The following is a 23,134-nucleotide window of genomic DNA, read 5'->3' as shown; positions in this document are numbered from 1 at the left end:
GGTACCGCTTGCCGTGCGGTAGCAGAGAGAACAGTCTATGACTTGGGTGACTGGAGTCTTTGACCATTTTTTGGGCCTTCCTCTGACATCGCCTAGTATATAGGTCCTGGATGTCAGGAAGATTGGCCCCAGTGATGTACTGGGTCGTACGCACTACCCTCTGTAGCGCTTTACGGTCAGATGCCGAGCAGTTGCCATACCAGGCGGTGATGCAACCGGTCAGGATGCTCTTGATCAGGCCTGGGCAACTCCAATCCTCGGGGGCCTGATTGGTGTCACACTTTTGCCCCAGCCCCAGCTAACACACCTGATTCCAATAATCAACTAACCATGATCTTCAGTTAAAATTCTATTAGTTTAAAGCAGGTGTGTTTGCTAGGGATGGGGGAAAAGTATGACACCAATCAAGCCCCCAATGACTGGAATTGCCCAGGCCTGCTCTTGATGGTGCAGCTGTAGAACTTGTTGAGGATCTGGGGACCTATACCAAATATTTTCAGTCTCCCGAAGGGGAAAAGGTGTTGTCGTGCCCTCTTCACAACTGTCTTGGTGTGTTTGGACCATGGTAGTTCGTTGGTGATGTGGACACCAAGGAACTTGAAACTCTCAATCAGCTCCACTTCAGCCCCGTCAATGTTAATGGGGGCCTATTCGGCCCTCCTTTCCTATAGAACACAATCAGCTCCTTTGTCTTGCTCACATTGAGGGAGAGGTTGTTGTCCTGGCACCCCACTGTTTAGAGATGAGTCATGATCAATAGGCCGATAAAGTCTGATATGGATGACACACTGCCTCTGGTATTTAGAAAACATACAGCTCAATAACTTTATATAGGCCTTATCTTACATACAGATGTACGATCGTCATTTGATCACTATTCTGTTGCCTCAGTAGGAAATGCAAACTTGTAGGCTATTCAAGATTTCAAAAAGCTTCTAAAGTTTGCAATTTCCACTTTAAAATGTCAGACTTGATTTGTCCTAATGAAAAATGCATCAACCCCTACAAAAACCTGTCCATGAATTATAATCCACATAATGATTGACATTTCTTGTTGCTGCAGGATTATTTTCCTTCTGTAACAAACTAGCACAAATTAAGCTCCTACATCTGTAGACTTAGGGCTCAATTCAATAAAACCCACATGTAGCGCAAAGCTCTTTCCCATACGTCTACAAATAAAATAACAGCATATTCCTGGATATTATACTACTAATACTAACAGTTAGGCTCTGTTCAAAGATAGATGCCTCCGGAATACCAGAAAAGGTAGTGTGTGAGTCACATAAGGCCACTGTTATATAAAGTGCAGTAAGCTGTAAAGTATGTACTATACTGTATGTGGACTAACGACCTTCAAGGCATGTCACCGCATGTCAAGATGACCATAAAAGCCTGCACTGAACAGTGACAAAAATATAGACGATAAGCTAAGTTTAGAGAATTGCAAGATGACAGTACAGTCAACATGATAGTATTACCACGACTGTTTATCAGCACATGTAATACATTTGAACCACAAATGTAGTTTAATTTGTCCTTGCTTTGTATCATGTGTAACAGAGTCCACCCTTGCTATAGGCCCACATGATAGCAATAGCAGGCACACAGTGTCATTTCAGTCCTTTTTTTAAACATTTGCCATTTAAAGTCAGTTGACAGATGGTTGAAGGAATGAGACACTTTCCAAGAGACAATGGTTGGTCAGCTGGATGTAGTGTTGCAGTGCGGGGCTTGAGCAAAAGTGTTAACAATACCAGGGTTGGTGACCACTGTTACGGTGCTTTTTGTATTAGCCCCATGTGGCTCACTTGGTAGAGCATGGTACTTGCAATGCCAGGGTTGTGGGTTTGATTCCCATGGGGGACCAGTAGAAAAATGTATGCACACAAGTAAGTTTCTCTGGATAAGTGTCTGATAAATTACTAAAATGGACATGTATTATAGATAACATTGCCATCTACTGGCCATAGACAGACTAACAGTGACTACCAAACCACAACCATTTTGTTGATCATGATTATTGAGGACATCTAAATTTGTTTCTAACAATGGACAAGTTAAATAACAAGCAGTCCTGATCCAGCCAGACGTATATTTGTAGTCGTACAGCAACAGTGCTGTAACAAAGAGCATATGACCGACCAACCGTAGGTTACACAGAAGTAGAAATTACGACAGTACCACTATTCACCAGCAGAGACAGTAGGTTTCAGCATGAGGAGTTCAAGAGTCCCAATGCAGATGGTAGTAGATCATACTGTATTTTTCTTTAAATTCAAATCAATGTCAGATTTGACTTGGTAAATTAGTTTCAAAAATACCTATTTTTAATCAAGCTGTCGACGCTACAGCACCAAAGTGCAAATTTGTTTAAAACGGCAATTTGCAGTTCCTACATTTTTTTACTTAAAAATTGATGATACAGTTGAAATCAGAAGTTTACATACACCTTAGCCAAATACATTTAAACTCAGTTTTTCACAATTCCTGACATTTAATCCTAGTAAAAATTCCCTGTCTTAGGTCAATTAGGATCACCACTTTATCTTAAGAATGTGAAATGTCAAAATAATAGTACAGAGAATAATTTATTTAAGCTTTTATTTCTTTCATCACATTCCAGTGGGTCAGAAGTTTACATACACTTAATTAGAATTTGGTAGCATTGCCTTTAAATTGTTTAACTAAATTGTTTCGGGTAGACTTCCACAAGCTTCCCACAATACGTTGGGTGTCACGCCCTGACCATAGTTTGCTTTGTATGTTTCTATGTTTTATTTGGTCAGGGTGTGACCTGAGTGGGCATTCTATGTTGTATGTCTAGCTTGTCTGTTTCTGTGTTTGGCCTGATATGGTTCTCAATCAGAGGCAGGTGTTAGTCGTTGTCTCTGATTGGGAACCATATTTAGGTAGCCTGTTTTGTCATTGTGGGTGATTGTCTATGTTAGTTGCTTGTGTTAGCACATTTTGGTATATAGCTTCACGGTCGGTTTTTCGTTTCTTGGTTTGTGTTCAGTGCTTTCTTTAATTAAAATATCATCATGAACACATACCATGCTGCATTTTGGTCCGCTTCTTAAGACGTTTGTGACATTGGGTGAATTTTGGCCCATTCCTCATGACAGAGCTGGTGTAAATGAGTCAGGTTTGTAGGCCTCCTTGATTGCACACTTTTTCAGATCTGCCCACACATTTTCTATGGGATTGAGGCCAGGGCTTTGTGATGGCCACTCCAATACTTTGTTGTCTTTAAGCCATTTTGCCACACCTTTGGAAGTATGCTTGGGGTCATTGTCCATTTGATGGCATAGCAGTCAGATGTCTTTTGTCCTTGTTTCCTGTATATATATTTATAACTTTCTTCCCATACCTTTTTATATATTTTTTTTATTTTCCATAAACTCATCTTCAAAACACTCTCCTGCAACCCGTCTCACCAATTTATATAAAAAAGAAAAAGTATTATTTACCTCATCTGTAATCCTCCACAGAAGCTAGCCAGAAGCTAGTTAGTTTCTTTACTGGCTAATCATTACTATTCCGCTAACCACGGTTTGGTCATCAGCTATCCTTTAGCTTAAATCTATCGCCAGTTTTGTGCGGCGCAGCTCGGACCGGAACTTACCGGACTATTTTTCTCTCCATGTCCCCGGATTTCAACCGCAAGCTCTGGACATTTATATCTGGATCTCGCAGCTAGTTAGCTGCTATCCGTGTTCCGATTCCGGAGCAAACATCAATTATTCTGGAGCTAGCCAGCTGAAGTGTTCCATCAGTCACTCCTGGGTTACAATCACCTATCCGGACCTGTTTTACTGCCAACGCGGAGCCCCACCGGGCCTTCACAACTGGACTACGGATGTTATTATGCAGCTGGCTCCTCCATCACGACGTTACCTGAACGCACATCTGCGGTCCGCTAATCGTTAGTTGTCTTAGCAGCCGATAGCAGCCGATATCTGAATACACCTATCGGACAATTACTTAATTTTTTTCTTCTTGGGCCTCTTTTTTTTTTTTGTGAATTGGATTGATCCCCTCTACCACACGGAACCACACTAATCCTACCGACGGAAACGCATGAGGTGGCTAAAAACAGACCTCCATCCTATGCTAGCTTGCTACCGATGGCCCGGCTAGCTGTCTGAATCGCTGTGACCCCAACCAACCTCACTACTCACTGGACCCTTTTGATCACTCGACTAGGCATGCCTCTCCTTAATGTCAATATGCCTTGTCCATTGCTGTTCTGGTTAGTGTTTATTGGCTTATTTCACTGTAGAGCCTCTAGTCCTGCCCACTATACCTTATCCAACCTATTAGTTCCACCACCCACACATGCGGTGACATCTCCTGGTTTCAATGATGTTTCTAGAGATAATATCTCATCACTCAATACCTAGGTTTACCTCCACTGTATTCACAACCTATCATACCTTTGTCTGTACATTATACCTTGAAGCTATTTTATTGCCCCCAGAAACCTCCTTTTACGCTCTGTTCCAGACGTTCTAGGCGACCAATTCTCATTGCTTTTAGCCGTACTCTTATCCTACTCCTCCTCTTTTCCTCTGGTGATGTAGAGGTGAATCCAGGTCCTGCAGTGCCTAGCTCCACTCCTATTCCCCAGGACTTCTGTAACTGTAATAGCCTTGGTTTCATGCATGTTAACATTAGAAGCCTCTTCCCTAAGTTTGTTTTATTCACTGCTTTAGCACACTCTGCCAACCCGGATGTTCTAGCTGTTTCTGAATCCTGGCTTAGGAAGACCACAAAATTCTGACATTTTCATCCCTAATTACAACATTTTCAGACAATATAGAACTGCCAAAGGGGGCGGTGTTAGCCTGAAGAGTTCTGTCCTACTATCCAGGTCTGTACCCAAACAATTTGAACTTCTACTTTTAAAAATCCACCTCTCTAAAAACAAGTCTCTCACTGTTGCCGTCTGCTATAGACCACCCTCTGCCCCCATCTATCTTCAGAGCTCGTGCTGCTAGGCGACCTAAACTGGAACATGCTTAACACCCCAGCAAACCTACAATCTAAGCTTGATGCCCTCAATCTCACACAAATGATCAATGAACCTACCAGGTACCTCCCCAAAGCCATAAACACGGGCACCCTCATAGATATCATCCTAACCAACTTGCCCTCTAAATACACCTCTGTCTTCAACCAAGATCTCAGCGATCACTGCCTCATTGCCTGCATCCGTAATGGGTCAGCGGTCAAACGACCTCCACTCATCACTGTCAAACGCTCCCTGAAACACTTCAGCGAGCAGGCCTTTCTAATCAACCTGGCCGGGGTATCCTGGAAAGATATTGATCTCATCCCGTCAGTAGAGGATGCCTGGTTATTTTTTTAAATGCCTTCCTAACCATCTTAAATAAGCATGCCCCATTCAAGAAATTTAGAACCAGGAACAGATATAGCCCTTGGTTCTCCCCAGACCTGACTGCCCTTAACCAACACAAAAACATCCTATGGCATTCTGCATTAGCATCGAACAGCCCCCGTGATATGCAGCATTTCAGGGAAGCTAGAAACCATTATACACAGGCAGTTAGAAAAGCCAAGGCTAGCTTTTCAAGCAGAAATTTGCTTCCTGCAACACTAACTAACTGTAAAGTGTCCCAGAACTTGGAGAATAAGAACTTCTCCTCCCTGCTGCCCACTGCACTGAAGATAGGAAACACTGTCACCACTGATAAATCTGCTATAATTGAGAATTTCAATAAGCATTTTTCTACGGCTGGCCATGCTTTCCACTTGGCTACTTGGCACACTCAAGGTCCTAAACGATATCTTAACCGCCATCGATAAGAAACATTACTGTGCAGCTGTATTCATTGATCTGGCCAAGGCTTTCGACTCGGTCAATCACCACATCCTCATCGGCAGACTGGACAGCCTTGGTTTCTCAAATGATTGCCTCGCCTGGTTCACCAACTACTTCTCTGATAGAGTTCAGTGTGTCAAATCGGAGGGTCTGCTGTCCGGACCTCTGGCAGTCTGTGGGTGGCACAGGGTTCAGTTCTTGGACCGACTATTCTCTGTATACATCAATGATGTCGCTCTTGCTGCTGGTGAGTCTCTGATGCACCTCTACGCAGACGACACCATTCTGTATACTTCTGGCCCTTCTTTGGACACTGTGTTAACAACCCTCCAGGCAAGCTTCAATGCCATACGACTCTCCTTCTGTGGCCTCCAATTGCTCTTAAATACAAGTAAAACTAAATGCATGCTCTTCAACCGATCGCTGCCTGCACCTGCCCGCCTGTCCAACATCACTACTCTAGACGGCTCTGACTTAGAATACGTGGACAACTACAAATACCTAGGTGTCTGGTTAGACTGTAAACTCTCCTTCCAGACCCACATCAAACATCTCCAATCCAAAGTTAAATCTAAATTGGCTTCCTATTTCGCAACAAAGCATCCTTCACTCATGCTGCCAAACATACCCTTGTAAAACGAACCATCCTACCAATCCTCGACTTCGGCGATGTCATTTACAAAATAGCCTCCAACACCATACTCAACAAATTGGATGCAGTCTATCACAGTGCCATCCGTTTTGTCACCAAAGTCCCATATACTACCCACCATTGCGACCTGTACGCTCTCGTTGGCTGGCCCTAGCTTCATACTCGTTGCCAAACCCACTGGCTCCATGTCATCTACAAGACCCTGCTAGGTAAAGTCCCCCCTTATCTCAGCTCGTTGGTCACCATAGCATCACCCACCTGTAGCACGCGCTCCAGCAGGAATATCTCTCTGGTCACCCCCAAAACCAATTCTTTCTTTGGCCGCCTCTCCTTCCAGTTCTCTGCTGCCAATGACTGGAACTCTGAAACTGGAAACACTTATCTCCCTCACTAGCTTTAAGCACCAGCTGTCAGAGCAGCTCACGGATTACTGCACCTGTACATAGCCCACCTATAATTTAGCCCGAACAACTACCTATTTTCCTACTGTATTTTATTTATTTTGCTCCTTTGCACCCCATTATTTTTATTTCCACATTCTTCCACTGCAAATATACCATTCCAGTGTTTTACTTGCTATATTGTATTTACTTTGTCACCATGTTCTTTTTTTGCCTTTACCTCCCTTATCTCACCTCAAGTTTTAATCAAATCAAATCAAATTTATTTATATAGCCCTTCGTACATCAGCTGATATCTCAAAGTGCTGTACAGAAACCCAGCCTAAAACCCCAAACAGCAAGCAATGCAGGTGTAGAAGCACGGTGGCTAGGAAAAACTCCCTAGAAAGGCCAAAACCTAGGAAGAAACCTAGAGAGGAACCAGGCTATGTGGGGTGGCCAGTCCTCTTCTGGCTGTGCCGGGTGGAGATTATAACAAAACATGGTCAAGATGTTCAAATGTTCATAGATGACCAGCATGGTCGAATAATAATAAGGCAGAATAGTTGAAACTGGAGCAGCAGCACAGTCAGGTGGACTGGGGACAGCAAGGAGTCATGTCAGGTATTCCTGGGGCATGGTCCTAGGGCTCAGGTCAGTTGAAACTGGAGCAGCAGCACAGCCAGGTGGACTGGGGACAGCAAGGAGTCATCATGTCAGGTAGTCCTGGGGCATGGTCCTAGGGCTCAGGTCCTCCGAGAGAGAGAAAGAGAGAAGGAGAGAATTAGAGAACGCACACTTAGATTCACACAGGACACCGAATAGGACAGGAGAAGTACTCCAGATATAACAAACTGACCCTAGCCCCCCGACACATAAACTACTGCAGCATAAATACTGGAGGCTGAGACAGGAGGGGGGGGGGTCAGGAGACACTGTGGCCCACTCCGAGGACACCCCCGGACAGGGCCAAACAGGAAGGATATAACCCCACCCACTTTGCCAAAGCACAGCCCCCACACCACTAGAGGGATATCTTCAACCACCAACTTACCATCCTGAGACAAGGCTGAGTATAGCCCACAAAGACCTCCGCCACGGCACAACCCAAGGGGGGGGCGCCAACCCAGACAGGATGACCACATCAGTGACTCAACCCACTCAGGTGACGCACCCCCTCCAGGGACGGCATGAGAGAGCCCCAGTAAAGCCAGTGACTCAGCCCCTGTAATAGGGTTAGAGGCAGAGAATCCCAGTGGAAAGAGGGGAACCGGCCAGGCAGAGACAGCAAGGGCGGTTCGTTGCTCCAGAGCCTTTCCGTTCACCCTCCCACTCCTGGGCCAGACTACACTCAATCATATGACCCACTGAAGAGATGAGTCTTCAGTAGAGACTTAAAGGTTGAGACCGAGTTTGCGTCTCTGACATGGGTAGGCAGACCGTTCCATAAAAATGGAGCTCTATAGGAGAAAGCCCTGCCTCCAGCTGTTTGCTTAAAAATTCTAGGGACAATTAGGAGGCCTGCGTCTTGTGACCGTAGCGTACGTGTAGGTATGTACGGCAGGACCAAATCAGAGAGATAGGTAGGAGCAAGCCCATGTAATGCTTTGTAGGTTAGCAGTAAAACCTTGAAATCAGCCCTTGCTTTGACAGGAAGCCAGTGTAGAGAGGCTAGCACTGGAGTAATATGATCAAATTTTTTGGTTCTAGTCAGGATTCTAGCAGCCGTATTTAGCACTAACTGAAGTTTATTTAGTGCTTTATCCGGGTAGCCGGAAAGTAGAGCATTGCAGTAGTCTAACCTGGAAGTGACAAAAGCATGGATTAATTTTTCTGCATCATTTTTGGACAGAAAGTTTCTGATTTTTGCAATGTTACGTAGATGGAAAAAAGCTGTCCTTGAAATGGTCTTGATATGTTCTTCAAAAGAGAGATCAGGGTCCAGAGTAACGCCGAGGTCCTTCACAGTTTTATTTGAGACGACTGTACAACCATTAAGATTAATTGTCAGATTCAACAGAAGATCTCTTTGTTTCTTGGGACCTAGAACAAGCATCTCTGTTTTGTCCGAGTTTAAAAGTAGAAAGTTTGCAGCCATCCACTTCCTTATGTCTGAAACACATTCTTCTAGCAAGGGCAATTTTGGGGCTTCACCATGTTTAATTGAAATGTACAGCTGTGTGTCATCCGCATAGCAGTGAAAGTTAACATTATGTTTTCGAATAACATCCCCAAGAGGTAAAATATATAGTGAAAACAATAGTGGTCCTAAAACGGAACCTTGAGGAACACCGAAATTTACAGTTGATTTGTCAGAGGACAAACCATTCACAGAGACAAACTGATATCTTTCCGACAGATAAGATCTAAACCAGGCCAGAACTTGTCCGTGTAGACCAATTTGGGTTTCCAATCTCTCCAAAAGAATGTGGTGATCGATGGTATCAAAAGCAGCACTAAGGTCTAGGAGCACGAGGACAGATGCAGAGCCTCAGTCCGATGCCATTAAAATGTCATTTACCACCTTCACAAGTGCCGTCTCAGTGCTATGATGGGGTCTAAAACCAGACTGAAGCATTTCGTATACATTGTTTGTCTTCAGGAAGGCAGTGAGTTGTTGTGCAACAGCCTTTTCTAAAATTTTTGAGAGGAATGGAAGATTCGATATAGGCCGATAGTTTTTTATATTTTCTGGGTCAAGGTTTGGCTTTTTCAAGAGAGGCTTTATTACTGCCACTTTTAGTGAGTTTGGTACACATCCGGTGGATAGAGAGCCGTTTATTATGTTCAACATAGGAGGGCCAAGCACAGGAAGCAGCTCTTTCAGTAGTTTAGTTGGAATAGGGTCCAGTATGCAGCTTGAAGGTTTAGAGGCCATGATTATTTTCATCATTGTGTCAAGAGATATAGTACTAAAACACTTGAGCGTCTCTCTTGATCCTAGGTCCTGGCAGAGTTGTGCAGACTCAGGACAACTGAGCTTTGAAGGAATACGCAGATTTAAGGAGGAGTCCGTAATTTGCTTTCTAATAATCATAATCTTTTCCTCAAAGAAGTTCATGAATTTATCACTGCTAAAGTGAAAGTCATCCTCTCTTGGGGAATGCTGCTTTTTAGTTAGCTTTGCGACAGTATCAAAAAGGAATTTCGGATTGTTCTTATTTTCCTCAATTAAGTTAGAAAAATAGGATGATCGAGCAGCAGTAAGGGCTCTTCGGTACTGCACAGTACTGTCTTTCCAAGACTTCCAGTTTGGTGTGGCGCCATTTCCGTTCCAATTTTCTGGAAGCTTGCTTCAGAGCTCGGGTATTTTCTGTGTACCAGGGAGCTAGTTTCTTATGAGAAATGTTTTTAGTTTTTAGGGGTGCAACTGCATCTAGGGTATTGCGCAAGGTTAAATTGAGTTCCTCAGTTAGGTGGTTAACTGATTTTTGTCCTCTGGCGTCCTTGGGTAGACAGAGGGAATCTGGAAGGACATCAAGGAATCTTTGTGTTGTCTGTGAATTTATAGCACGACTTTTGATGATCCTTGGTTGGGGTCTGAGCAGATTATTTGTTGCAATTGCAAACGTAATAAAATGGTGGTCCGATAGTCCAGGATTATGAGGAAAAACATTAAGATCCACAACATTTATTCCATGGGACAAAACTAGGTCCAGCGTATGACTGTGACAGTGAGTGGGTCCAGAGACATGTTGGACAAAACCCACTGAGTCGATGATGGCTCCGAAAGCCTTTTGGAGTGGGTCTGTGGACTTTTCCATGTGAATATTAAAGTCACCAAAGATTAGAATATTATCCGCTATGACTACAAGGTCCGATAGGAGTTCAGGGAACTCAGTGAGGAACGCTGTATATGGCCCAGGAGGCCTGTAAACAGTAGCTATAAAAAGTGATTGAGTAGGCTGCATAGATTTCATGACTAGAAGCTCAAAAGACGAAAACGTCTTTTTTTTTTTGTAAATTGAAATTTGCTATCGTAAATGTTAGCAACACCTCCGCCTTTGCGGGATGCACGGGGGATATGGTCACTAGTGTAGCCAGGAGGTGAGGCCTCATTTAACACAGTAAATTCATCAGGCTTAAGCCATGTTTCAGTCAGGCCAATCACATCAAGATTATGATCAGTGATTAGTTCATTGACTATAATTGCCTTTGAAGTAAGGAACCTAACATTAAGTAGCCCTATTTTGAGATGTGAGGTATCATGATCTCTTTCAATAATGACAGGAATGGAGGTGGTCTTTATCCTAGTGAGATTGCTAAGGCGAACACCGCCATGTTTAGTTTTGCCCAACCCAGGTCGAGGCACAGACACGGTCTCAATGGTGATAGCTGAGCTGACTACACTGACTGTGCTAGTGGCAGACTCCACTATGCTGGCAGGCTGGCTAACAGCCTGCTGCCTGGCCTGCACCCTATTTCATTGTGGAGCTAGAGGAGTTAGAGCCCTGTCTATGTTGGTAGATAAAATGAGAGCACCCCTCCAGCTAGGATGGAGTCCGTCACTCCTCAGCAGGTCAGGCTTGGTCCTGTTTGTGGGTGAGTCCCAGAAAGAGGGCCAATTATCTACAAATTCTATCTTTTGGGAGGGGCAGAAAACAGTTTTCAACCAGCGATTGAGTTGTGAGACTCTGCTGTAGAGCTCATCACTCCCCCTAACTGGGAGGGGGCCAGAGACAATTACTCGATGCCGACACATCTTTCTAGCTGATTTACACGCAGAAGCTATGTTGCGCTTGGTGATCTCTGACTGTTTCATCCTAACATCGTTGGTGCCGACGTGGATAACAATATCTCTATACTCTCTACACTCGCCAGTTTTAGCTTTAGCCAGCACCATCTTCAGATTAGCCTTAACGTCGGTAGCCCTGCCCCCCGGTAAACAGTGTATGATCGCTGGATGATTCGTTTTAAGTCTAATACTGCGGGTAATGGAGTCGCCAATGACTAGAGTTTTCAATTTGTCAGAGCTAATGGTGGGAAGCTTCGGCGTCTCAGACCCCGTAACGGGAGGAGTAGAGACCAGAGAAGACTCGGCCTCTGACTCCGACCCGCTGCTTAATGGGGAAAACCGGTTGAAAGTTTCTGTCGGCTGAATGAGCGACACCGGTTGAGCGTTCCTACAGCATTTCCTTCCAGAAACCGTGAGAAAGTTGTCCGGCTGCGGGGACTGTGCCAGGGGATTTATACTACTATCTGTACTTACTGGTGGCACAGACGCGGTTTCATCCTTTCCTACACTGAAATTACCCTTGCCTAGCGATTGCGTCTGAAGCTGGGCTTGTAGCACAGCTATCCTCGCCGTAAGGCGAGTACAGCGACTGCAATTAGAAGGCATCATGTTAATGTTACTACTTAGCTTCGGCTGTTGGAGGTCCTGACGAACCGTGTCCAGATAAAGCGTCCGGAGTGAAAAAGTTGAGTAGGAGTAATGACTCCAACCTAAGTATAGGCAAACTTCCGGCTTCAACTGTATGTTCTGAATGATTCATGAAGAATATAACTTAAATGCCTCATGAGCTTAGTTCAACTGGTGCACCCCATCAGAACCCAAAATATACGCTTTTTTTTTTACTCCAATGTTTGTAAATAAAGTAAATGTAAACAAACACTGTATTGCCTCAAACTATGGTTATGTTTATACTTTTATATCATGGATCGTCAGTCCTTGCATCCATAGTTAAGTCTATACATTTGAGTGGCTACATTTCTCTAGCTCCATCCCTTACCCTTTTACTGAAACAGTGACAGGGATCACGCTTTGTTATTGTTTCAACTGCTGATTGCTCCTTTAAGTCTTGCATCAGCAAGCAGCACCTTACACCAGTATCTAGCAAAAATTGTCTCTCCCAAAAATATGCTCCCAAATTCACAAATCTTTTGAACTTGCATGTCAGATCATTCAATCATCGATTGGATGGGAAAGATTTCAATTGCTACTGCAAGAGATCTGAATGGTTATCTGTTCATTCTCCCCTCGATAATGTAAAACATTCAGAACTCAAGTTACCTTTCAAAACAGCAATGGTGGGTAGTTTGACCAGAAACTTGCAAAATATCCCACTGATAAGTTTAATAACGATAGAAAAATGGACAGATGAAAACATACGGGTGCCGAAAGCAGAAGAACAGAAGGGAAAATTCAAGACATACACTACATGACCAAAAGTATGTGGACACATGCTTGTCGAACATCTCATTCCAAAATCATGGACATTAATATGGAGTTGGTCCCCCCTTTGCTGCTATAACAGCCTCCACTCTTCTGGGAAGGCTTTCCACTAGCTGTTGGAACATTGCTGCTGGAACTTGCTTCCATTCAGCCACGAGCATTAGTGAGGTTGGGCACTGATGTTGGGTGATTAGGCCTGGCTCGGCGTCGGCGTTCGAATTCATCCCAAAGGTGTTCGATGGGGTTGAGGTCAGGGCTCTGAGCAGGCCAGTCAAGTTCTTTGACACCAATCTCAACAAACCATTTCTGTATGGACCTTACTTTGTGCACGGAGGCATTGACATAATGAAACAGGAAAGGGCCTTCCCCAAACTGTTGTCACAAAGTTGGAAGCACAGAATCGTCTAGATGTCATTGTATGCTGTAGCATTAAGATTTCCCTTTACTGAAACTAAGGGGCCTAGTCCGAACCATGAAAAACAGACCCAGACCATTATTCCTCCTCCACCAAACTTTACAGTTGACAGTATGCATTCGGTCAGGAAGCATTCTCCTGGCATCCACCAGACCCAGATCCGTCCATCGGACTGTCCGATGGTGAAGCGTGATTCATCAGTCCAGCGAACGTGTTTCCACTGCTCCAGATGGCAGCGAGTTTTACACCACTCCAGCCGGCGCTTGGCATTGCCTATGGTGATCTTAGGTTTGTGTGGGGCTGCTCGGCCATGGAAACCCATTTCATTAAGCTCCCGACAAACAGTTATTGTGCTGACATTGCTTCCAGAAGCAGTTTGGAACTCGGTAGTGAGTGTTGCAACCGAGGACAGACAATTTTTATGTGCTACACGCTCTTGGTGGTCCCATTCTGTGAGCTTGTGTGGACTATCACCTTATGGCTGAGCCATTGTTGCTCCTAGACGTTTCCACTTCAAAATAATAGCATTTAGAGTTGACCGGTGCTGCTCGAGCAGGACACAATATTGACGAACAGACTTGTTGGAAAAGTGGCATCCTATTACGGTGCCACATTGAAAGTTACTGAGCGAGTCAGTAAGGCCATTCTACTGCCAATGTTTGTCTATGGAGATTGCATGGCTGTCTCAATTTTATACACTTATCAGCAACGGGTTTGGCTAAAATAGCTGAATACACTCATTTGAGAAAGTGTCCACCTACACTATACTGTCTATACAAAAGTATGTATCAGATTGTGTTTGCTTGCTGACTAACATTAAATGTTAACGTATTGATGCGAACTCATCATCAGCTATTTAAATGAACAGTTAAACCAGAGAGGTTTCAAACTCTTTGGCTTAACAAACTCATTGGGAATTCAGGAATGTGTAAATTATAAAGCCATGAACCATTTTTAAATACTGAATAGGAACCTAGAGGAGGACAGAAAATAGGGTGTGCTGTTTCCTTAAATACAGATACTGTATTGCAAAACAGTGTTTTTATCCAGATACTGTATTTAAGGAAAGGGTGAATACCTAGTCAGTTGTACAACTGATATGTGTTATCTGCATTTAACCCAACCCCTTTGAATTAGAGAGGTGCGGGGGGCTGCCTTTATCGACATCCACGTCTTCGGCGCCCAGGGAACAGGTTAACTGCCTTGCTCCAGGGCAGAACAACAGATTTTTACCTTGTCAGCTCAGGAACTCATTCCAGCAAACTTTCAGTTATTGGCCCAATGCTCTAACGACTAGGCTACCATATTTAGTGACAAGACATGATATTTATTCAGTATAGATTCATATTTTTCCATATGGGAAAAACATCATTTTAGATTAATCTATACTGAATAAATATCATGTCTCATCACTAAATATGGTAGCCTAGTGGTTAGAGCGAATATATGTGTGTTTTATTCCATTTAAATAGAGGAATGTTCCTCCCCTTCCTCCAATGACATTCAAGTTCCTAAAAACTGATACAGTATAACATATTTTTTAATCCCACAAATGGTTAAGATTAGAATTGGCAGTAGGGTTATGTGATTTTAGATATGTGGTTAAGGGACCCTCTTCTACTATGTACCTTGAGCATCACAAAGCACAAAAGCGCAAACATATCCCATGGCATCATGGATGTGGTAGTTTTGAAGGGCAGTGCATTAGAGGACAAACCTTACGTACAGTAGTTCTTGTGCTTTTACCCATTACCAATCCATAGAAAGGTCATTTGGGGGAAGCATGTTTGGCATACCTTTGAAGTCTGTATCCAAAATGACTACTGAGAAAGAATTAATTCAATTGGGGAAATTAGTGACATTTTGGCCTTCATTGTTGTAGTGTCTAAAGGAAGGACTGGGTAAGGCCAAAATGTAACAAATTTCCCAAATTCAATAATTATTAAACAGATTTCAAAGGTATGCCAAAACATCCTTCCCCAAAATGACCTTTCTATGGATTTAATTTCTTGAATATCCAAAACAAAGTAAAAATCTTTGGGCCAATCTCATATGGAATCACCCGATGAACAATACTAATTCCATGCTGAAACATGTCTTTTGAAGTTGCTTATTGTGCAGAGCATAGAGACAGCCTCAAACATGTCAGCCTTTCAAGGAGCAAACTGCCAACGTTCACAATTCTCAAACTTGTGAACTATGGCTTGGCCTTCAAAATACAATAAATGAATAATACCCCTCAACCGGCCTCTCAGCATGCAGTACAAGAAGTTCAAATATGTTTTTTTAGTTACATTACATAATTTGAACTACAGTTGAAGTTGGAAGTTTACATTCACCTTAGCCAAATACATTTAAACTCAGTTTTTCATAATTCCTGACATTTAGTAAAAATTCCCCGTCTTGGGTCAGTTAGGATCACCACTTTATTTTAAGAATGTGAAATTCCAGAATAATAGTAGAGAATTATTTATTTCAGCTTTTATTTCTTTCATCACATTCCCAGTGGGTCAGAAGTTTACATACACTCAATTAGAATTTGGTAGCATTGCCGTTAAATTGTTTAACTTGGGTAAAATGTTTTAGGTAGCCTTCCACATGCTTCCCACAATAAGTTGGGTGAATTTTGGCCCATTCCTCCTGACAGAGCTGGTGTAACTGAGTCAGGTTTGTAAGCCTCCTTGCTCGCACACGCTTTTTCAGTTCTGCCCACAAATTTTCTATGGGATTGAGGTCAGGGCTTTGTGATGCCCACTCCAATACCTTGACTTTGTTGTCCTTAAGCCATTTGGAAGTATGCTTGGGGTCATTGTCCATTTGGAAGACCCATTTGCGACCAAGCTTTAACTTCCTGACTGATGTCTTGAGATGTTGCTTCAATATATCCACATAATTTTCCTACCTCATGATGCCATCTATTTTGTGAAGTGAACCAGTCCCTCCTGCAGCAAAGCACCTCCACAACATGATGCTGCCACCCCCGTGCGTCACGGTTGGGATGGTGTTCTTTGGCTTGCAAGCCTCCCCCTTTTTCCTCCAGACATAACGATGGTCATTACGGCCAAACAGTTCTAAATCAAATCAAATGTATTTATAAAGCCCTTCTTACATCAGCTGATATCTGTCACGTTCTGACCCTAGTTATTGTGTTAATTGTTTGTTTTAGTTGGTCAGGACGTGAGTTGGGTGGGCATTCTATGTTTTGTGTGTCTAGGTTGTTTTTCTGTGTTCGGCCTAGTATGGTTCTCAATCAGAGGCAGGTGTCGTTAGTTGTCTCTGATTGAGAATGATACTTAGGTAGCCTGGGTTTCACTGTTGTTTTGTGGGTGATTGTTTCCGTGTCTGTTTCACCACACAGGACTGTTTCGGTTTTCACATTTATTGTTTTGTATTTTTGTAGTGTTCTCCATTATCGTCTTTATTAAAGATGTTTAACACTAACCACGCTGCATTTTGGTCCTCTCCTTCAGAGGAAGAAAACCGTTACAATATCTCAAAGTGCTGTACAGAAACCAAGCCTAAAACCCCAAACAGCAAGCAATGAAGGTGTAGAAGCACAGTGGCTAGGAAAAACTCCCTAGAAAGGCCAGAACCTAGGAAGAAACCTAGAGAGGAACCAGGCTATGAGGGGTGGCCAGTCTTCTGGCTGTGCCGGGTGGAGATTATAACAGTACATGACCAAAATGTTCAAACATTCATAGATGACCAGCAGGGTCAAATAATAATAATCACAGTGGATGTCGGGGGTGCAACAGGTCAGCACCTCAGGAGTAAATGTCAGTTGGATTTTTATAGCCGATCATTCAGAGTATCTCTACCACTCCAGTTGTCTCTAGAAAGTTGAAAACAGCAGGTCTGGGACAGGTAGCACATTGATGACCAGGTTAGGATTCCATAGCCGCAGGCAGAACAGTTGAAACTGGAGCAGTAGTATGGCCAGGTGGACTGGGGCTCCGAGAGAGAGAAAGAAAGGTCCTCCGAGAGAGAGAAAGAAAGAAATAAAGAGGGAAAGAGAGAGAATTAGAGAGAGCATACTTAAATTAACACAAGACACTGGATAAGACAGGAGAAATACTCCAGATATAACAGACTGACCCTACCCCCCCCGTGTCACGAACGTCATCAGGGAAATGACCGGACCAAGGTGCAGCATGGTGAGCGTACATTTTCCTTTATTTAGAATGTCGCCTCGGGCTATACAGACCACTAACAAAGATAACTACCCACAACTAAAGTGGAAAAACAGGCTGCCTATGTATGATTCGCAATCAGAGACAATGATTGACAGCTGTCCCTGATTGAGAACCATACCCGGCCAAAACATAGAAACAGAAAACATAGAATGCCCACCCCACATCACATCCTGACCTAACCAAATAGAGAAAAAACGGCTCTCTAAGGTCAGGGCGTGACACCCCGACACAAACTACTGCAGCATAAATACTGGAGGCTGAGACAGAAGGGACACTGTGGCCCCATCCGACGATACCCCCGGACAGGGCCAAACAGGCAGGATATAACCCCACCCACTTTGCCAAAGCACACCACTAGAGGGATATCTTCAACCACCAACTTACCATCCTGAGACAAGGCCGAGTATAGCCCACAAAGATCTCAGCCACGGCACAACCCAAGGGGGTGCGCCAACCCAGACAGGAATATCACGTCAGTGACTCAACCCATTCAAGTGACGCACCCCTCCTAGGGACGGCATGGAAGAGCACCAGTAAGCCAGTGACTCAGCCCCTGTAATAGGGTTAGAGGCAGAGAATCCCAGTGGAGAGAGGGGAATCGGCCAGGCAGAGACAGCAAGGGCGGTTTGTTGCTTTAGTGCCTTTCCGTTCACTTTCACACTCCTGGGCCAGACTACACACAATCATAAGAACCTATTGAAGAGATGAGTCTTCAATGAAGACTTAAAGGTTGAGACCGAGTCTGCGTCTCTCACATGGGTAGGCAGACCATTCCATAAAAATGGAGCTCTATAGGAGAAAGCCCTGCCTCCAGCTGTTTGCTTAGAAATTCTAAGGACAGTTAGGAGGCCTGCGTCTTGTGACCGTAGCATACGTGTACGGCAGGACCAAATCGGAAAAATAGGTAGGAGCAAGCCCATGTAATGCTTTGTTGGTTAGCAGTAAAACCTTAAACTAGCACTGGAGTAAAATAATCAAATGTTTTGGTTCTAGTCAAGATACTAGCAGCCGTGTTTAGCACTAACTGAAATGTATTTAGTGCTTTATCCGGGTAGCCGGAAAGTAGAGCATTCCAGTAGTCTAACCTAGAAGTTACAAAAGCATGGATACATTTTTCTGCATAATTTTTGGACAGAAAATTTCTGATTTTTGCAATGTTACGTAGATGGAAAAAAGCTGTCCTTGAAACAGTCTTAATATGTTCGTCAAAAGAGAGATCAGGGTCCAGAGTAACGCCGAGGTCCTTCACAGTTTTATTTGAGACGACTGTACAACCATCAAGATTAGTTGTCAGATTCAACAGAATATCTTTTTGTTTCTTGGGACCTAGAACAAGCATCTCTGTTTTGTCTGAGTTTAAAAGTAGAAAATGTGCAGCCTTATGTCTGAAACACAGGCTTCCAGGAAGGGCAATTTTGGGGCTTCACCATGTTTCATCGAAATGTACAGCTGTGTGTCATCTGCATAGCAGTGAAAGTTAACATTATGTTTCCGAATGACATCACCAAGAGGTAAAATATATAGTGAAAAAATAGTGGTCCCAAATCGTAACCTTGAGGAACACCAAAATTTACAGTTGATTTGTCAGAGGACAAACCATCCACAGAGACAAACTGATATGATACTGATGACCAGAGGACACTTTCATCAGACCAGAGGACATTTCTCCAAAAAATACGATCTTTGTCCCAATGTGCAGTTGTAAACCGTAGTCTGGCTTTATTTATGGCAGTTTTGGAGCAGTGGCTTCTTCCTTGCCTTTCAGGTTATGTCGATATGGGACTTGTTTTACTGTGGATATAGATACTTTTGTACCTGTTTCCTCCAGCATCTTCACAAGGTCCTTTGCTGTTGTTCTGAGATTGATTTGCATTTTTTGCACCAAAGTACGTTCATCTCTAGGAGACAGAAAGCACTTCCTTCCTGAGCGGTATGATGGCTGCATGGTCCCATGGTCTTCATACTTGTGTACTATTGTTTGTATAGATGAGCGTGGTACATTCAGACGTTTGGAAATGACTCCCAAGGATGAACCAGAATGGTGGAGGTCTACAATTTTTTTCTAAGGTTTTGGCTGATTTCTTTTGATTTTCCCATGATGTCAAGCAAAGAGGCACTGATTTTGAAGGTAGGCCTTGAAATACATCCACAGGTACACCTCCAATTGACTCAAATGATGTAAATTAGCCTATCAAAAGCTTCTAAAGCCATGACATAATTTTCAGGAATTCTCCAAGCTGTTTAAAGTCACAATCAACTTAGTGTATGTAAACTTCTGACCCACTGGAATTGTGATACAGTGAATTATAAGTGAAATAATTTATCTGTAAACAATTGTTGGAAAAATTACTTGTGTCATGCACAAAGTAGATGTCCTAACCGACTTGCCAAAACTATAGTTTGTTAACAAGAAATTTGCGGAGTGGTTGAAAAACAAGTTTTAATGACTCCAACCTAAGTGTATGTAAACTTCCGACTTCAACTGTAGGTCAATGGTCTTACATTAGTGGGCTGTGTGGTCAAAATTCTACGCAACTCGCCACTACACACTGAGCAATAAACAACATGAATAAGGTAAAACAGTCAAATATTACATCTGTCCATAGGCTATGTGATATTAGTATTATGAGGAACAATTCTACTGGCGCTCTGGTTTTTGTGTCACTGTTTCTTTGGACGAATACCAATTTTGTATGAGTGTACCTACACCTGGCTGGCATCTTTTGAATTTTGGAAAAAGGAGAGGTTCATTTGGCTCTTAGACTTGGCCGAGGCTTTAAGAAGGGAGGGGATGTTGATTTGTCTGCTACCGACTTGTCCACCGTGGTTCTGCCACTTGTACTAGGCGAAACATCTCAGCCTTTCCCCGCAAGTAACAAGTAATCTTTACGTTGTTACAGGTGAACACTGTGTGTGTGTGTGTGTGTGTGGTAGGGCAAATATTTACAAACTTTGTCCAAAGTGCAGTGGTGTGCTCTTTCACATTGTTTGAGAGCAATGTCAGCACAAGCTTATTTGAGTATACTCTTGACCTGACTTCCTATAACCATATTACTGTCAATTTTATTCCTGGGCAATTCTTAATATGTTCAATTAATCTAGAGTAGCAACAATGTTTCCTTTTAGGTCTGTCAGAGTGGGTGACACTTTTGACTGTACAAAGACTGAAGCAGGGTGGGTCTTGAGCAATACTGCATGTGGAGCAGTGATAAACTCACAAATTCATAATATTCTTCTTTGTCTAATGTATTTTCTTTAACCATTTCAACCTGTGGTGTGTATCTGGAGTTAGAAAAAATAAACTCCAGGGCTCTTACATGCAGGATTCTCTGGTCAAAAATTGCAAGATAGCGTTGTTAGAAACCATATCCAATAAGTGTCCTTATAGTAAAGTTAGCCAACCAGAGCCTGAGGGGGAACGAGACTGTGTCCAATCCAAGACAGTCTGTCATTTTAGTCCGTGTCGGAAGTTGAATGAAGCCCTTTTTCAGAGAGAAAGAGAGAGAGAGAAAGAAAATGTTTAATTAATCTGGTTCCCAGGTGACATGGAAGTTGAAACCCTATCCAATCCAACTTCCTGTAGGATCAGAGAGGTAAGCATAGCTCCATGTAGCAGAGGTTCACGGTCCAATCAAATTGTTCCATGGCCATGCCAGATAATGCTCCAGAGGCCTAATAGCTTAATTAGACAGGACAAGCTTTAAGTCTTAATGCTGTGTCATTCAACAGCTACCCATGACTCCCTAAGCCTCCAACGGCTGAATAAAAAAACATTGATTCATAAATATTTCATAACATCAGTGTACATTTTAGGGAGTGGATGCCCTCAAGCAAAGGTTGTCCTGATTAGTTTCAAAACAGTAAAGCAGTGACAGAGAGGCTCCTGTAAAGAGCTTGACTGCCATAAAAATACAGATTTCAGAGTATTGGTAACATTGCAGTCTTTATAATTCTGTGAATCAGAGCCCCTGCGAAATGAATGGAATATAACATTGTGTACTGTACTGTATATCAGCATGCACTGAAAGATGCCCCTGTGGGCGGGTTGAACCCTCTATACTTCTGGGACAGCCTTGAGAGGAGCATTGAGTAACTGTTCCCTTTGCATTGTGACATCCCCCTTTGACTCAGTAAACAGAACAGAATGATCGGTAAACTATACAGAATGGGGAGTATTTGTTGTAGTAAATGAAATCAGGGCCTCATACCTAAAAAGGTATGTGTTACCCTGTCAACATCACACAGGCAATTACAAAGGGCAAGTGAAGTTCTTTTCCATGCATTTTCACAACATATTTCAATAAGGTGTCAATTTCAAGTCAAATCCCTAGCATCACAAGTAGAGGTCGACAAGGGGACACATGCCATATCTGACATATAGTAGAGGCCTAGCTGTTATCTGAATCACTCTGTGCGCTCACCTCCCATGCAAGGGTGTAGATATTTTGAGGGTTATATGGAGGGGTATTTTGAAAACACAGTATAAGTGGAAGGATAAGTGAAAGGCCCCCCATCATGAAAACAGCTTACTTCCTGCATTTCAACACATTTTGCCATGGGGCAGTTTAATAATGCTATTCTACACATTGTGTCATGAATCTGAGAGACAATTTTGCAGTTTTAAAGCAAATTCTAGGGCAGGGATTAAAATCTTCTGTTTTATAGCTCATCTCATGCTATTCTCCCCATGTTGCCAAGAGGATGAGGGGAAATGTTGCAGTTTTAAAGTAACTGTCCAGTGAAAATCTCACTTTTAGAAGTTAATATTCTTTTAACTCATACCCAAGTAATGTTGTTTACTCATCCTATACTCATATTTGTGGCCACAGCATAAATAGGAGAAAAAAACTCTTTAAAAAACCCACCTCAAACTTGTATCTCAAACATGCTGTTAAAAAATGCTTGCTATTTCCTTATAGAGGATGATCTGGCCAATCACCGTTCTACTCGCAGGAATATTTTGTATGACCGGTATACGCTCACACCATTCTGTTGTTGGGGTACGCTCACACCATTCTGTTGTTGGGGTACGCTCACACCATTCTGTTGTTGGGGTACGCCCACACCATTCCAACACAGAAAAGCTGCTGTAATTAATTATAGGTCATATTTCATAGAAATCTGCAAACACTGGACAGTTACTTTAAAGGTTGACAAAAATGCAAAAATAACCGCTTTAAACTGTATAACTGATCAATGCACCACCATACCAGGTAATTTAATGCTTAAAAATCTAAATAAATGAATGAATAAGATATTTGGCAACAGAAGTGCCATTTCTTACCAATCTCTACAGCTTCCGTCATGTGAAATGACATCAAGACATACTGGAGGAGTTACTGGCTAGCTACAAGTTGCTAGCTTAGTTAACAAACTAGCTACGTTGAAGCCCAAAGTAAACAGTTAAAGCAAATTTCCCGCAATTCTATACATGTTGACATTGCTAATGACATGTCCCTATACTATCTGGG

The 23,134-nt window shown here is 42.9% G+C and overlaps 1 protein-coding gene across 2 annotated transcripts in view; it reads right to left on the bottom strand.

The window, feature by feature from the left end:
• Positions 1-23,134, bottom strand: part of LOC139391629 (DEP domain-containing mTOR-interacting protein-like) — a 29,397-nt gene that overhangs the window by 4,109 nt on the left and 2,154 nt on the right. The gene's annotated exons all lie outside the window — the stretch shown is intronic.

This window comes from Oncorhynchus clarkii, chromosome 32 (assembly GCF_045791955.1).
Source record: "Oncorhynchus clarkii lewisi isolate Uvic-CL-2024 chromosome 32, UVic_Ocla_1.0, whole genome shotgun sequence".
In the NCBI taxonomy this organism is placed as follows: domain Eukaryota; kingdom Metazoa; phylum Chordata; class Actinopteri; order Salmoniformes; family Salmonidae; genus Oncorhynchus; species Oncorhynchus clarkii.
The sequence above is the reverse complement of the archived record's forward strand: the minus strand, read 5'-3'. Positions and strand labels throughout refer to the sequence as shown.